This window comes from Etheostoma cragini, chromosome 13 (genome assembly GCF_013103735.1).
Source record: "Etheostoma cragini isolate CJK2018 chromosome 13, CSU_Ecrag_1.0, whole genome shotgun sequence".
NCBI classification, from domain to species: Eukaryota; Metazoa; Chordata; class Actinopteri; order Perciformes; family Percidae; genus Etheostoma; species Etheostoma cragini.
This window is the reverse complement of record NC_048419.1, coordinates 4,247,299-4,260,790: the sequence shown is the minus strand read 5'-3', so window position 1 is coordinate 4,260,790 and position 13,492 is coordinate 4,247,299. Positions and strand designations below refer to the sequence as shown.

The 13,492-nt window shown below is 38.4% G+C and overlaps 1 long non-coding RNA gene across 1 annotated transcript in view; it reads left to right on the top strand.

The window, feature by feature from the left end:
• LOC117955606 overlaps positions 1-11,406 on the top strand; it is a 17,738-nt gene extending 6,332 nt beyond the window's left edge. The window contains exons 2-3 of the long non-coding RNA XR_004659098.1: positions 7,430-7,434; positions 11,394-11,406. This is a non-coding gene — a long non-coding RNA (uncharacterized LOC117955606). The remainder of the gene's footprint in view (positions 1-7,429; positions 7,435-11,393) is intronic.
• The last annotated feature ends 2,086 nt before the right edge of the window (positions 11,407-13,492 follow it).

The window sequence follows — 13,492 nt, the reverse complement described above, 5'->3', positions numbered from 1 at the left end:
AACAGTTAAAGATGTTCAAATGTAACACCTGTGTAGTCAGGTGGTTCGTCCACACCACAGAGACAAGTCAAATTAGTAAATCTGTATCAGCTGTGTGTTGCCACCTGTAATTAAAGGTTGCCATGGCGATGGTCACCACTGAGTGACTGCTCGGTCAAACAGTTCATCTAATGGAGATTAAGCTGAGGGCCAATCTGTTTCACTATTCAAAGAGCGTAATTCCTATCCCCTTCTGAACATGTTGCTGTAAAACGTGATTTTTTTGTGGTGTCAAAAATGTGGAAAATGGAGTTGGCTTATGGTTTTGGTTTATATAGCTGTAGAGGTACAAGTGAGATACATTTTGAAGAAGAGTTTAACAGCTTAACTCCACTCTGTGTGTAGTGTCACCCACTATAACTCTGAACATTTTGTCCATTCATTTTAATTGGGGCATTATTATCTATATGTACATTTTTTGGAAACTATGAAAAAAAAGAAAAACACTTACAGAAATACAAAAGTGCAATATATCTTCGTGATTTTCCAGTGTGTGCAGAGGTGGGGGAAAAAATCAATACAGCATATAGTATCGCAATATTTTCCATGGCAATATTGTATCGATACACAGCCGCCAAGTATAGATCTTTTATTATAAATGTGGGTTGGTCTGCTTGACAATCCCATTTTGAAGCATTAAAATTAAAATGAGATGAACAAACAGAGAAATGTATCTTTTTAGATAAAACAAATGTTTCCTTTTGGGGACGTCATTTGAAATGGGGAAAAATTAGAAGTTGGAAAAAGGTTATAAGTTGCAATATATCACAGAATATTGCAATATGTTTAAAATGGCAATAATAAAGTATTGTGGCAAAATAATCGTGATTATATTGCATCGGGAGGCCTCTGGTGATTCCCACTCCTATGTGCAGTCACACTTCTGTATGTGTCATTTTCTATTGCTTTCATGCCATAATGCATGTCTATGTCCTCCATTAAAAGTGTGGGTTCTTTCAAATACCTGTCCAGTTGAGACTGTGATATGTACAAAGAAAAGTAGAATGTATAGTGTGTGTGTGTGTGAGCGAGAGAGAGAAAGGAGGTTGAGTGGGAGACACCCTCATGCACTATATTGAATGAAGCCATGGCAGCAGAGTGGGCTCATACCAAGATGAGTCAGCTCTGTAAATGCAGAGAGCGAAGTAGCTTATATATTGACTAGAAATAGGGTTGATGTCTCTGGTCATAAAGATATGATATCTACAGTATATGACAGCAATGCCTTTTGAGAATTTCTGCATAGAATTCAAATTGCTGGTTAATCAGTGAAGGAGGTATCACCTAATTGGCTGTCTCCCAGGAAAATACATTTGGGGGGAGTGTTGCTCCTGCATGAGAGCAAAATATTGATCAATCGGTATATTGCTCTCTTTTAGTAGGCGAGTTTATTAAACCTACTGCTTTAAAATTACTACCGGGTTTCATTTACAGATCATCGTTGGTTCAGCTTATAAGAACTCCAAGATGATTTCTTATGGGGATAAAGACTACATTCATTCACTTTACAATCATTATCCACTTCTATTGGGCTCCCTCAAAACTATTTAGACTCAATCTGAGAAGGAATCCCAAGTGACGAAGCACATTGGCTCTTTTGCCCTGTGATAGTTTGCTGGTAAGGATTTTAGCTACCCTTTCAAGATTGGTTTGAGAAGACTGTAGGTGTAAAATATCCATACTCATCCAGTTTCTTTTTCTTAACCAAACCAAAGCACTTTACTTTCACATGAGACAGCACTTACGGCCGGCTGGACATTAGTTAGAAGCGGCTATTATCAATATCTTTTGAAGAACTATAGACTAAATGAATGTGAAATGAGTCTTAACCCAAAAGGCAATAATCACCCAACTGCACATCCCTTCAGCTCTTAGAAAAATCTTTTGTTTCTTTCTAAACGTTGTCATTCTTACAGTTAAGGTTCACTCTAACCGCTATCATAGCAGCATTTTGGTCCGCAACACCAAACAAGACCCAGGTCGCAACTAGCCCTGAACATAGTTAAGATGCTGAAGAGCCAGATGTTTCCCTCTGGAGTTGGTGGAGACCAAAATAAGCCAAAAAGGAGGGTGAATATTGTAGTCCAAGTCATCAGGCATTGTCAACGCTGCGGTATGGTCTGGCTAAACCACTTGTCTATTCTGAGATGGAGGGAAAATACGCTTTGCCTGTTTGTATTCCTTTAAACCAAACTCAACCGACCTGGGCGGCGCTAAGTTATGCAACAGCTGCTTTGTGTGTATATATTTTAATTTTTCTGTATTAATTTTAGTGCTGTCAGTTGAACACTTTATTAACGGCGTTAACGCAAACCCATTTTAACGGTCTAAATTTAGTTTCCGCAAGATTTTTTGCCTAGCAAATGTTGTATTTTTTTCACATGCTGTTGCAACAACCAGTAATCTTAGAAAAACCACAACATCGCACGTGCAATATTTATTTATTTGTTTATACTCATCTCCTTTCACACAGTGTGCATTCAAACCATTTTATATATGAATACAGTTGCTTTCCGGACTGCACCAGCCCCCCCCCCCTTTTGGTTTTCTCTGCACTAACTACATTTACATTTTTTAAATTTTTGGACTTTTGATATTTTTGATATTTTTATATTCTTATCTTATTTTGTGTCAACACTTTCAAGGGATTGCCTCAATCTCAATCTCATTGTACAGGTACTGTGTACTTGTGTATAATTGTAGTGGTTTGTTGTTTTTGTTTGAGTTGGCTTTCGTCTTTGGCCTTCTTGTGTTTTTGTCTTTGTTTTCTCCTTGGTCTTGTGTTGTTTGATTCTGTCTTGTGTCCCTGTGTGTCTGTTGGTTTTTTCTCCTGTTTTATTGTGGTAGTATATTTCCTGCTTTACGTTGGCTTGTCTGATTGTCCAGCCCCGCCCTGATGTGCTTCACCTGATGTCTCACCTGTTCCCCATTACCTCGTTACCTCTTGTATTTAACCCCTGTGTTTTCTTTGTCCTTGGTCAGATCCTTCTGACTGTCCAGCCGTCCTATTGTGAGTTTGTTCGCCTCGCCTATCCCCTGTAAGTTGTTAGTTTATGTTGCCCTTGCTCCCTGTATGCTTATCATGCCAGCCTGCCTGATCCTGCCTGTTCCCCGGCTTTCCTTTTCTGGTTTTCCCCGGGAGTCCCCTCCCAGTTCCCGGTGTTCTTCCCTTCCCGTTTTGGACTCCTGCCTCTCCCAGTGTTGGGTTGAATTTATGTTTGGACTTTGCCTTTTGCATATTTCTTTTGAACTGTTGGAATAAAACCCCTCTGTATCGAACTATTCCTGCCTCCACGTCTCTGCGTTTGGGTCCTCCTTCCTGTCCCATCACAATAATGACGATAAAGGCGTTCTATTATATTGTATTCTATGTGTGTGTTTTGTTGTTGTGAACTGAACAATCATCACAGCACGTCCAGTCTGAAATACCACTTAATGGCCAAGCACACAGATGATGCCGATTTCCCCCCCCCCCCCCCCCCCCCCCCCCGTCAAAGTATTATTTTCACCTTTTTATTGATGGACAGTGTTGCATTGTGTGAGAGATGATTGGTTCCAAGTGTGAGCGACTGCTCCTAGTGAGAATGTTAGTGTGAAATTGAACACTACAGTAGGCTGTATGCCAATGTTGTTTTAAAAAAAAAAAAACATTTGCACAAATCAAGCCAATCCAGTTTTCCATGTTAAGAGCATTAAAATGAGAAAAAAATAATCCAGGGACATTTAGAATAGATACAAATGTGCAGTTAATTGAGAGTTAACTATGACATTAATGCGATTAATCGTGATTAAATATTTCTATCGTTTGACAGCACTCGTTTTTTATTTTATTAATGTTTAATATGCTTGTTTGTTTATGATTGCAACTTTCACCCCGGCAAATTTCACATAAGTGTACTTATTTGTGGCATTAACACCTTTTCTACTTCTGATTCTGATGCATTAATGGGGCAAAGTATGAACAAAATATATTTTGTTTGTTTTTGTTTAAATGTTCATACAGCACGTGTTACAAACTTATGGTAATTACACATTGTGTATAAAATACAAATACAATACAATTCTGAACTGGTTAATTCATTGCTGATCATTTAAGAAACATAAAAGATGTGAAGCATAATGAACCATGAGACTACTGTGTCAATTCTCAAATTAGGTCCTCAGCCTTTAATTTATGATTAAGACTTTTTTTTTGAGAAATTATATTTTTTATGTTTCTTTTTTCTTTCCTTTATAATATCCACATATTCCATAATTTTATCACAATCAATGAGACAATATTTTTAAAGAAGATGAGCGGTAGTTTAATTCTTTATCAAACATTTTACAAGGGATTACATTACCTAACATAATTACAATGTAAAAAAAATCCATTTCAATATAAAACTTGTTTTAATATTGAGTGCTTATAGCTACTATTTGGGGAATTTATAGAGAAATGAGTGAGGGGTTTCTTTTGGGTTTTAATAATCTATTGTGCAATTTTTTATCATGCTAAAAATAAATAAATAAAAACTGGCCAAAAATGGCAGCCATTGTGCCCGGCCATTTGAAAGCAGCACAATATTCAATGCCAGATTGCCTCATTTTATTCTCATTTCCTTTAGCGTGCACATATTCTTATAGCTGATGCCATGGAGAGCCATGAAATTACCAAATGGGTGCAGGCAGGATAATACCTGCTTGTGCCCAATGAGTCTGCCACTTTACAAGGTCACTGAGCTACAAAATTAAATTGACAGGAAATGAATTTACTAATGAAACCAACAAAAGAACTAAGCGCTTGTTATCTTAAATGTCGCCAACAGTATTTAAAAAGTACATCGTCCATCTCTCGTTTTCCTTCAGCAATAATGAAGTCTCTCTTGCTTCCAAACCGTTTTTTCAAACACACCCAATTAGACTTCACAACCTCTCACTGTCGATCTTGTCTAATTAAGTCTCTCATTCTTCCCCTCGCCACATGTGTCTGCTACTTGTCACGTAAAGGTCTCGCTCTTCCCTTTTTCTTTCCGCTCCCAACTAAATAAACTCACTTCCCCTTCTTTCCCCCTGCATTCACGTGCAAATCCGTAATTGAATATCGCTGTCTCCCTCCTTAGGCTGGAAGCGTGCTATCTGCTCCTTCAACACACCTCTCAACTCGGTTCGCTGCCAAAAGGGTTTTGTCTCTTGTTTACTTCCTCCCTGCAACTCTCAAGCTCTTTTTATTAGAATCGAGCCCGTTCTATTAGATGTTTTAAGATCTCAACATCTCATCTGTTTCCTGTATGACTCCAAAATGGGTGCCTAAAGGTTCTGGTTGCTCCTCGGCAGCCTCTCTTTTGTTGCCCTAGACATATAGGATGCAAATCGGAAGCATCACTTTTTATCTTCTACATAGTTTTTCCCTGTTGTACAGCCTTCAGAGCAATTAAAACTGCATTTTCCTCCAATACTAGATGTTTTGGAATTCTGTAATTAATATGTCAAGTTATACATAAGTATTGTTACAGTAAAGTCTGCACTAGATTAAGCTTTACATGCCCTTATAATATGAAGATAGCACCAAATTACAAATCAACATTTCTACCATGTATTTATGAAAGGTTATAGGAAAATTATGGTAAATTATGTCCTCAAAGATGTGCTGCTCTTATAACTCCAACAACATTGTTGCACAATTCATATATGCATATTCCCAAAGCAAACGCATCATTTAAACAACTAAATGATATGTTTGGAGTTTATTTTTGTTCCCCTTCGAGATTATTTGCTTCAAAGAAGTCACATTGTTAGTAACTCTGTAGACCTCTGACCAAGCCTTGAAACCAATACAAATCTTCTGCTGAGGCTTTAACTTTTACTTTGCTAGTTGTTTATTTGGGAGATGACATCAATCTCTTGAAGTTTGTACTGCATGCTGTGGGGGTGTAGGGGGCATCACAGGGGGTGGCTGAGGCTAGAGGAGTCAGGATGTAATGTGAGGCTGCTGCACCTGCTCACGTACTTTAGCCTGGCTGTTTATCTCCTGCTGAGCACCAAATATCTCAGGAAAGGAAAGTAATGTAGTCTTCCTGGCTGCCAAGTGCAGAGTTCAACTTGACATTTCCGCCAAAAAGATTTTCCTAAACACTAAAGACGTCTTGATTTTGTGCTCCCTAATGAGCTGAACTAAAGTTTTTGCTAATGTATTTGTGCCGCCTATCTCCCCAAAGATATCTTGGTGTGATAGAAGTTTTTTGGGAGTTTGTATGGTATGACATACTCACAAAAAGGCAATATCAGCTCTGAAAGTTGAACAGTTGGGGACATTGCTTGCCAAATACTGAATGGCAGCAGATAATCAGTTTCGAGAAATCAGGACTGATTACAAGTGTTTTTGGAAATGCAGACCAGAATAATGAAGTTGTGTTTGCTTGGCAACATTGCAATCCGATGACGTTAACTAATCACACAGTATTTAAGAAAATCTTCAAAACAGTGATGACATGTAAGTCTAGTTAAAGCGATTTTACCACAATACCTGCTACTGTTTACTGGGATTACATCTTGCTGTTTGGATTCACTTGTCTTCTTATCCGGCCTGAAACTTAGTGAAATGAGCAAAATGTCTTTAAATGCAAACACATGCTCTCACAGCAACAGAGACACAGCTAGACATTGGTCTTTAAAGATGAAAAATACAGCACAAAGATTGTCAGCCTTGATCTGTGAACACTGACAATTGTATTGTTTTTTTTCCCTTATAGTTATGGTGTGAAGCAAATTGAGTTTTTATTTGATTTGAGTGTTTTTCTCAAAATCAATCATTGTGAGAAAGAAGGCTGTATTTATTAGTCAAGAGTCGGCAAATGCATTCTTGACCCTGCAAGCGTCAGCATTTGTGATATTGTATTAAACATGCCAGGACACTAGAATGGACAATTTTCCTAGAATTCTAGGATTTTTTTTTTAATCCTGTTGTTTCACACATCACCACATGTACCATATGCTACAGTATGTACTAGGGGTGTAAAGACACACTGATACGAATCGATATCCATTTGTGTTATCACAGATTCAACTACATTGATACGCGGACCCCTTCATCGGTCTAAATGGACCAAGATTCCATGGTATGGCCCGGATCCAACGTTGAGAATCGGTTGACTGAAGCTTAGCTGTCAATCCAACGAAGCTGCTGCGGTGTGCGTGATACTGTTAAAACAGATGTGTGTGTGTTTTCTTTGAGAGGGAGACAAAAGCCTCACCATTTGTGTTATTAAGGACTTGGTCATTCATGTTCAGGATGGATGGCAGGGATCAGCCTATCGGGGACTTTGTTTGGGTTTGCAACCTAAAACTTGCCGCCTGCTAAGTTACATTTTTGGAGTTAGCAGTGACAGTGGCTGAGTGGAATACATTGCAGATATTGTGAATTGTGTATTAAGTTTATGTTGACATTTATATGCTCTAAGATTTTCAGTTACAAAACAGTATCGCTAATGCTCAAAACAGTATTACTGTGCTCACATGCGTCTGAGGGTTTCTTCCTAAAAGGGAGTTTTTCCTCGCCACGTTTACATTAAACGCTTGCTCTTGTGCAAATTACAAGAATTGTTGGGTTCTTGTAAATTATAGTGTGTGGTCTAGACCTACTCTATCTTTAAAGTGTCTTGAGGTAACTCTTGTTATGAATTGATATTATAAATGAAATAAAATTTGAATTGAATGAGTACTCGGGTAACACTGTATATGGTTATTATGGGAGTTCTCACAGTGGCTGTGTAATGTGGACCTATGTTTGAGTTACTGTCTCTAAGATTACAGCAGCCAAAAGGCAGTTTCATTTAATATTGAGCTGATGTGGATGCTATGTGGTTCCAAAAGGAACTTATACTATTACTACTACGTCCTAGCTTACTATTTCCTGGTCCCCTTTACAAAATACACTGTATATTAATGTGAAAGTAGGCAAAGCTTCTTTTATAGAATTGGTTTATTTCAATTTATAATTGGAAATGAATGTGTGTATATTAAATGAATCACCGTGTCTATCGGATTTAATTGATCTAAATTAAAAAGTATGGTATCGAAGCATATCGTAGCATTTGTATCAAGTTATGTATTGATGTGTCTTATAAGGGAGACATTCACATCCCTAGTGCGTACAGTATATCGTATTGATGAGGTTAGTTTGTGTTTTCGCACTGCCCCTCCGATGGATCACTTCGAAATCAAACATTTACCTTTTGACTTCTCAAAACTATCTATGCTCTCCACCATAGAACATTTTGTGTTATTTCCCCTTTTTAAATCCTTTTATTGAGTAGGTAACATTAATGTAGCTTACTACAGGTATTTTTTTTTAGGTCATTGTGGTCGGATCTCAAACCAGTGCAAACCATCTATGTGGCAGGGGATTATTATTGAGAGCAATAGCAGGTGTGTAGGACAGCCAATATTGCAAACGCTTAAACTGTTATTGCCTGACAGGTTGTCATATCACCCTATCTGTGATGGAGATTTAGAAAACGAGTGCACAGAACCACATTGTGTCCAACTCTTTTTTAACACAAGTAGTGACATAAAAAGTTCACAACAGTGTGGTGAATTGAAAAAATTAATTTAAAAAATGCTCAATTGGTAGCTGCCAATATGACATATTTGACTTTCATAACGAGGTGCTTTTCACACATGACTAAACTTGTATTTCCTCCCTCACTCTTACGAGATGGAGGCCATTTTTACTCTCTTTGGCCATCACAGTAACAGTCAAGAAGATTTGACAAGCATGGCAGGTTTCTTCCTCTCTGTCTAGAAATGGAGGACGAGAAAGCTGCAACTTCTGAAGCCAATTACTTAAGTTTGGCCTGTTTTCTTATAATTCTCTCACGAGAAAGGATTAAATAAAAACGTCCTTCAGTCTTCTTATCATATGGTAATAATGCACCATATTTTTATGTGCCAAGTCATCTTCACATCATTTATTGTCTTTATTTTGCAGTGCATTCTAAGCTCCCTTCGTGTAAATAACTGGTACTTAGGATATCCTTTTGTAGAATAGCTGGTTTCTGTGCTGCTGAAGTGTGCCAACAGGGAACATTTACTCAGAGATTCTTCGCAGTGTTTAGATAAGACTTTGGATGCCGGTGACAAATCAAATGCATGTCTGTGGGAGTGTGAGAGGACAGCCATACAGCCAATCATGCAAAGCTGTGTTGCCTCTCTGCCAAAATGAGATTCATATCAGGAGTGAATAGCTGTTTTCTCAAAAGACAGCACTAAATAGTACAAAACTAGTCACTAAAATGAAGAAAAAAAACATAATGTATGTTCATGCCAAATTCTGTAACATCTGTCACAATGAAATAGAGAACTAAGAAAAAGATGTTCCATTTATTTTGGAAAAGTCACCTCATTTAACACAAACAGTCAAAACTTTAGTGCGTAACTTTTTGATATTAATTAACGTCCGTTACATTCGAGCCATTGCTAAATAAGTTGATACAAAGCTAATTAAGACTTTCAGCTCCACACAACACTGTCTGTATTTCTCAATATGGCTATGTTCAGAAAATAGTGTCATCCGGCCACTTTTGCTGAAACTCTAACTACTTGTATCATATAGATGAGCCGACAGTTTGGTTGTCATTACTTAGTATACCTCACGGGGAGACAGAAGCTACACAGTAAAGCTTTAAAGCAACACTATGTAACTTTTTCTGCTTTGGTCCCCCTACAGGTTGGAAGTGGAATTGTCCCGTTTTGTCTCATTCAGACTACAGATCCGCTACCCGATCTGGCAAACTTGCAAAGTGCGGTTACAGCCGCTAGAGAATGCAAAGGCAGAAGTGCTGTCCACCCTGTTACGAGTTGATGAACCACTGAAACAATTTTGGAAACATTATTTTAAGGTACAAAAAGTTCTCTACTGTTGTTTTAAAACAAATAGAAACAAATTTAAATTCTGTATGGTCAAATGTTTAGGTGTAGTAAATAAAACACCCGTTCATAATATATTTTGACAATAAATGTAATGGTCCCATATTGTAAAAAGTGAGATTTCATTATGAAGTGGGTTGAGGTGCTGTATAAATACTGTGAAAGAACAAAAACGCTAAATCACAGAGAAATGCACAGTATCGAGTACTTAGAAACTGTGCCTTTTTAAACGAGCTGTCAAGACTTCCATATGGTTGTGATGTCACAACAATACTATATATAGGTAGAAAGTGCTGTTACAGTCATTTCCTGGCAGCAATGGTGGTACACAGACTCCTAGAGGGGAGAAGAGAACTGGAAACGCTGGACATTCAGAGCAGAGTGGGCTTTTTTGGCAGCGGGGGCTTAAAGACGTAAATTACAGATATATTCAGACTGACGATATGAGAAAAATAATGTTTTTTGAACTTAAAGGATGTAAACGTGTTCAAGTAGATACCCAAAATACAAGTATTAACCTGAAAATGAGCGTGATATACAGTAGAACCTTTAAGCGATTCTAAAGCTGATTTAATACACTGCACAGCAGAAAGACATGTTTCTGGTTTTGTGTGCGACGTGCTTTTCTACTTTTATTTATTTGAAGTTTTTACATGTCGTTTGAGGAACAAATAAGGTGTAGCTCCATAATGAAATGTTCCACCTCAAGGTGTGTGACTTTGTCAGAGGGCTAAAGTTAAAATGGCTCTTTCCCATTCTTGCGTGTTGGCGTGTTGAAGTAGCCAGGGGGGTTGCAGTGAAAGAACGGAGGAGGCAGAGCAGGTTGCATATCATCTGTCTGTCTTCCAGCATTGTGACAAACAGTTTCTCATGGTTCTGTGAAAATAGTCAAGAAAATTATAGCTGTGCCTCAAACAAATTACCTATGTCAAAGTGCTCCCAAGACAAAATGATATTTCATGATGTATGTATATATTTTGATATTACTTCTTTGAATATGACAGCTGACTTTATAGACTGTAAATTTTACTGGAATGTAAATGACTGAAGCTGTGACCCTGTTATTGTTCCTGTTATTTATAGATAACAGTTTAACCTTAAAGGTCCCATAACATGGTGCTCTTTGGATGCTTTTGGATAGACATATCTGAAGTCTCTTTTATATAGACCTTAGTGGTCCCCTAATACTGTATCTGAAGTCTCTTTTATATAGACCTTAGTGGTCCCCTGATACTGTATCTGAAGTCTTTTATATAGACCTTAGTGGTCCCCTGATACTGTATCTGAAGTCTCTTTTATATAGACCTTAGTGGTCCCCTGATACTGTATCTGAAGTCTCTTTTATATAGACCTTAGTGGTCCCCTAATACTGTATCTGAAGTCTCTTTTTTAGTGGTCCCCTAATACTGTATCTGAAGTCTCTTTCCCAAAATTCAGCTTTGGTGCAGAATTACAGCCACTAGAGCCAGTCCCACAACAAGCTTTCTTTGGTATGTGCCATTTCTGAGTCTGTAGATCTTGAGGAAGAGAGAGGAAGGGGGGCGGCTTGATCATTTGCCACTTTGCTTGTTTAAAAGCCATGATACATCTCTCTCATGGGTGGGCCAAATTCTCTGGGCAGTCACAGCCGAGAAAAGCAAGGTCATCTTGCCCCTTATGACTTCATAAGGGACAAGATTCCAAATCTCCCATCTAAGCTTTAATTTTCTCAAAGGCAGAGCAGTATACCCAGGGTTTGGTTTACACTTATCACCATTTCTAACCACTGGGGGACCATAGGCAGGCTGAGGGAACGCATATTAATGTTAAAAAACCTTACAAAGTGAAATTTCATGCAATATACAGAATACAATAATAATAACAATAATACATTTACGCATTACAGTGTTGGTTACATACAGAATAAAACACATAGGTGCATGGACAGGCCTGGGCAAAATGGAGAAATGGGCAATGGGCAATGAAAATGAGGGAAAGTGGGGGAGTTTTAAGGGCCTGTTTGAAAGATGGTAGGGTGCTTGACTGTTTGACATGGTCGGGGAGGGCGTTCCAGAGGGTGAGCTGAGAAGGCTGCGTCGCCCCAGGTCCGGAGCTTAGTCCTTATGGTCTTGAGTGTGTTAGTATCGACGGACTTGAGGAGGCGGGCGGGAGTGTGGCGGGTGACGAGGTCGGAGAGGTATGGTTGTTAAGTGCTTTTCATGTGAGGAGAAGTAGTTTGAAGCTGATCCTGTGTTTGACTGGGTGATGTGGTCGGCAGGTGGAAGTGAGAAGGCGGGCGGTTGAGTTCTGGACGTTCCAGAGTTTGTGTGGTAGTCTGTATAGAATGCTGTTGCATTAGTCCAGTCTGGAGGGAATGGGGGTATGGATGAGTGTTTTAGCTGCTGTGGTGGACCGAGAGGGGCGGAGGCGTCCAATGTTACGAAGGTGAAAGAAGGTGGTTTTTGTGACGTAGTTGATCTCCTTGGATCAGGGCGCTCCAAAGTCATGGTAGCAGCTGTCGCCATGGTCCCGCTACACGTTCTGCGATACTATAAATAAAATTGAATTGAATTGAATTGTAGTTGACAAGTGGTACAAAGGAGAGTGTAGGATCGAAGATGGTTCCAAGGTTGCCGATACAGGTGGAGGGGGGCAACGTGGATGTGTTGAGGAAAAAAGGTCTGGGCATGTCAGGTGAGGGAGTCTGGACCAATTATGAGAATCTCTGATTTATTGCAGTTGAGTTTAAATTTATATTTACGTGTGTATATATAAAAATATTAGATAAAGGAGTCTAAATGAGACTTAAAAACACAGATGCTCAAACTGAAAAAAATCAATAGAACAGTCAAGGGAAAATAAATAGAAAATCACAACCTAAACCATATGTCAACTGTGTTGCAATATTTGCAACAGTTATTACTTTTATAATAATACCCCACAGGATCAAATTGATTTGAACCTGTCAACCAATTGATGTCTTATTGTTAAGGTCTGGTACATCAATTGTGAATTTATTTAATTTGTCCTACAACACAGTCCACTTAAACACAAAGAACAAAATATAAATATAACCATTTCTGGACTTATATTTTCATTAGTTAACAGGCAAGATATTGCAATGAGACAGCTCCAAGTGTCCTGTACATGAAAAAGTCCTGCTGCATATAGTCCAATAAGTTTGATGAATCATCAAACTAAGATCATGTTCTTTCATAAAGATGTCTGTAACACTTTGCCCCAATTGATTGATGGGTGGCACTAATGAAGTTACAGTCTATTCTCTTTTCTATCAGACTGTCGCACAACTTGTCACTTTAATTTCTGGTTCTCCCCACTGGCCTGTCAAAGCCATGATCAAGTAGCAAAGGCCTCTTCAGCCATTAAAAGGGTCACTAAAACCATCACTCCCATTAGTCCATTTTTTACATGCCAAAAACTCTACTAGATTGAAATACAGTGTACAGAAATTAACACAGTGGTTTAGCTCAGAAGTTAAGGCATTTATCTATTATGATCAGGATGATGGATTTAATCATTCTGAAATTATCAAAAAGGAGGACCATGA